The sequence below is a fragment of the Myotis davidii genome, unplaced genomic scaffold, assembly GCF_000327345.1.
Source record: "Myotis davidii unplaced genomic scaffold, ASM32734v1 scaffold208, whole genome shotgun sequence".
Taxonomy (NCBI): Eukaryota; Metazoa; Chordata; class Mammalia; order Chiroptera; family Vespertilionidae; genus Myotis; species Myotis davidii.
This window is the reverse complement of record NW_006299706.1, coordinates 27,265-31,838: the sequence shown is the minus strand read 5'-3', so window position 1 is coordinate 31,838 and position 4,574 is coordinate 27,265.

Genomic DNA, 4,574 nt, shown 5'->3' with positions numbered 1-4,574 from the left:
TCAGTTCACTAAGCTCCACTTATTAGGAAGGTCTGCAAGGCAAATTCTCGCGGCCCTCACAGCAGCCAAACCCAGAATAGATGTAAGGCCGCACAAAAGTATTAGCAGGCAGCAGGTATGGGGAGTAGAGAAAAGAGCAGTGATGGAGCTGTTGCTTCTCCTTTCAGTTCTGTGAAAGCTCAGGTCACGCCAACGTTTTTTCCCCTCTGTTTTCAGTTTGAGTTATAAGTGGCAATAGGAATGAAGTGGACTCAGGAGACACAGGTGTGATTACCTCTGTGCCGGGGGCTTGTGAAAATGAGGGTCCTGCAAATGATATAGGAAATGGCCTTTCCCCATCTGAGTTTTTTTCTTGTTCTTTTTAAAAAAATATACTTTTATTTATTTCAGAGGGGAAGGGAGAAGGAGAAAGATAGAAACCTCAATGATGAGAGAGAATCATTGACTGGTTGCCTCCTGCACACCCCATACTGGGGATTGAACCTGCAACCTGGGCAGGTGCCCTGACTGGGAATCGAACCTTGACCTCCTGGTTAATAGGTTGACGCTCAATTACTGAGCCATCTTGTCCGGGCCCCATCTTAACTTTCTAAACTGAGCCAAATGCCCTCTGTTTGAGCTAGGATAGCCATATTCCTAACTAAAGCCAGGAGAAGGTGGACAAAAGGGGCCACATGCTAACCTGACAAGCTCAGAGGAGGCCTGCATGGCAGTCTTGCAAACTCAGAGACCTAAATTAACCACAAAAGATGGTCTGGAAATTAAACATTTAACTACAAACAGGTTATAGCGGGTAGTCATGTCCTAGGCCAGTATTTTCCCTGACATCAACTTAGACCTTCACTGAGCCCATTTATCTTTTTGCCTCTAAGATAACATATCTGTCAAATGTCTGGGTAACTTGTAACTCCTCCCCCACCTGGACCTCTCAGGGCACAGCAAATGGCACCAGGACATTCCCTCATTGTTATCAAGTTCATCATCAGCAACTGTGAATTATGTTAAACTAGCCTGTGTCCATCTGTGTAAAAGAAGCATCTGTCCATCATTTCACTTTTTATCCCATCCCAGAGGTCTCTCCCGCGCCCCTTTGCTTTATCCCACCTCTTGAATCTGTTACCAATGAATTTCATGTAACCCACCTACGTATTTTCCTTTTGATGGTAAATTTATAAAAACAAGGTATGAACTCCCCATTCTCCAGAGCATTATCTCAGTTCGTTGAGGTTCTGCTTCCTGGCATATGTCGACAGTTTGGCTCAAATAAACTCACAAAAATTCGTTACAGGTTTCAATTTTTTTTTTTATGTTAACAAAAATAATGATATGATCTTAGGAAATTCTTGAACTCTTAGACTTCTAATCTCATTTGTTTCATTTAGTCTCAGAGACCATAGTTTTTGAAACTGTAGAGACCGGACTAAAGTGTGGGCCATGTTGGGGACTGCAATGTCTCTAAGATCAAAAATACCAACACTTGAATCTATTCTAGAAAGTGAAATGTGGAATGGGAAAAGATATGGTTATGACTTAGGAACCACCTCAATGCTCACTTCCTTCCTTCCAAGACAGTGTTCAACAGAAAACCTTGACATAAACCACGAATTACACCTGTGTTGTAGCACCCTCATGGAGTCAGGTGCGAAGGAGGGAGGTCAGAGGATCCCATCTGGAATGCTCTCCTGAACAGGGCCTTATGGAGTTTTACCCTGATGTCGTAAATTGTAAAAAAAATTCGTTTCTTTTGACTACACAAAGCCTGTGCTCACCCTCTGACAAGTCAGAAGATAATACTACACTTACTACACCTATCCAGTGCTAAGCCACTGAATATAAGTGCTTTATTTCTTGCCTCTCACTACACCTCTATTGCCAGGAACAAATTTTCCCCAGAAAGAACCTGGCTTTGACTAAACTTCAGCTGCTTCCACTTCCACCTGATAAAGCTGCTAATTACCTGAGAAAAGACTCCTGAGTTGCAGTGCAGAGGGAAGCATACTCGGGTCAATTAGCAATAATTCTGTTTCTATTAAATCTTATAGTTATTATATCACTACTGCACAAAACCAGACTTGGTTCTAGTTTATGTTTCTGCACCACTAATTATCTTTTGACAATAATAAAGTTACTTGATCCCTTTTAGCTTTATTTCTCAAAGGTAAAATGGAGATAATAGTAAGATGTTCTCATCTAGGTAAAATGTTGGAGTAGTCCAGCCCTGTTTAGATGGATGACTCTACTTAAATTTTTGTTATTCTGCCCTTTAAAGTAAGTTTTGTTTTCACTTCCTGCTAAGAATCAGCCTAGAGGCTATTTCAGGAAGAGAAATTAAGTTGTGGTGGCAAGAAACAAGTTACACTATGAGTAAAAGCCAACCTTACCCATGTAGACTGGATACAACCATAAAAAACAAAGTCACTGTGCAGAAATTTGCAAGGATTAAGGCCACTTACGTGCTTCTTATTTTCACAAGTGTAAGATTTTCACTCAAATAACTTTTCCCATGACAAAATTTTGCTGAGCCCATCAATCCACGCCCCCCCCCCCCCCCTAGTATTTCTGTGAGTTGAGAGCTTTTGCAAGTTCAGAAAAACTGGCCTGACTTTCACAAACCTTGATCACAGAGTGAAGGTTACTTATTGTCTGGATGGTGCAGGAGGAACTGTAGTCACGAGAGTGGAAGCTTCCAGCTGAAAAATAGTATTGCATTGTAAAATGTTCTTCAAACTGTCCATTTTACTCACAGCAACATTTCCTTACCAGCACTCTAATATGCCTCCTCTCATTGGTTATTACAAGGAAAATATCACCACTATTTTCATCATCAATTCCTCAGAATATTGAGGGAGAGAGCTATAGTACTCACAGTAAAGTTCTTAGAGAAATTCTGGGTTATGTTGTTATAAAGGAGGTTATTATTATTTTTTTTTTGGCATATCTGTCCAATGTTGAAAGAATTGATAGTGTGCAGATAGTCAGCATATTCATAGATAGATTTGCCATAAGTTGAAATAGTTTAGGGGAAAAGGTGATAAAACAGAGGTACAGAAAACACTCTACACGTTAGGATTCCACAGCCGTGAACTTTTGGTAACATGCCGTTGCCACTGCCGAGAGCATGGAATTGGTGAAAGGATTATCCTCTATTTCATCTTGGTGATTATCTTTATAATTTCTTATATGAAAAACAGATAAGATACACTTGTAGGAGAATCACTAAGAATAGAAATAGTGTATAAAAATTACAAATGATGAGAAGAGGGAAATGGAAAAAGAAAAAATTGCAAACAATATAAAAAACTTAATTTAAAAAGTCAAGGAAATTTAAAACACTTATCAGCAACCAATAATTGAGATATTATAAATCTAGATTTATGGGTTTGGCTAAAATAGTACTTAGGATAACAAAGAAACTTATATTAAAAGTGAATACAGGCTAAAATTGATCACCTAAGCATGAAACTTAAAATTAGAAAAAGGATAGAAAAAATCCAAAGAAAGAAGAAGGAAGATAATAAAGATAAGAGCAAAATAATGAAAATATAAAACCCAAGATACAATATATGTAATCTGCAAAGTTTAAAGTTGGTTCTTTGAAAAGACCAATAGCATTGACAAACTTCTGGTGAAATTTATGATAAATATAAGTGCAGAAATATTAAGTACAAAACACTAACAAGTCAAATCCATCAGCACTGAAAAATTTCTAATAAATCATGATAAAATTAGATTTACTCAGAAATGTAAGTTTTTTTTTTAAATAGCAGATACTCTATAAATATAATTAGCCACATTAGTAGATTTAAGGAGAAAAAGTATCTTCTCAATTTTTAGTGAAAAAGCATTCAGTGAAATGATTTAGCAAACTTAGAAAGCATCATTTCCTAAAAAAATGTATCTTCCAAAATCCTACAGAAAATAGTCATATATGTATTGAAAAGGAAAAAATAAAGCTCAGTAACAATTAAAGATAATATGAATGTCTACCAAAAAGACATGAGAATCTGCAATTAAATAATCTGAAAAACATTTTAAGTATCTACACTAATAAAAGAGAAAAATGGTAATTGGCGTACGAGCTACCCTTTTCATTGGCTAATCAAGGCTATATGCAAATTAACTGCCAACTAAGATTGGCAGTTAACTGCCAACAAGATGGTGGTTAATTTGCATATGTAGGCACAATGCAGAGAGGCAAAAGGGAAAGCAGGAAGAAGCCCCCTGACACTGACAGTGATGGGAAATCCAGGGGGGAGCTAAGAGCGGGGGGCTGCCTTTGCCCTGCCCCCCCAGCCATGATTGGAGAATCAGGTGCCTTTTCCACCCTGGCCAGTGATAGCAGGAAGTAGGGGTGGAGCCAGCGATGGGAGCTGGGCACTGTCAAAGCTGGCAGTCCCAGGAGCGAGGGGTCCCTTGCCTGGGCCTAAAGCGAAGCCCACGATCACGGGGCCGCTGCAGCTGCGGGTCCCCGCTGCCCAGGTTGGACGCCTCAGCCAGAGGTGTCCTGCAGGGGCAGGGGCGGAGCCTGTGCAATCGCGGCGCCCCCCGCTCCCACTGCAGGTCCCCGCCGCCCC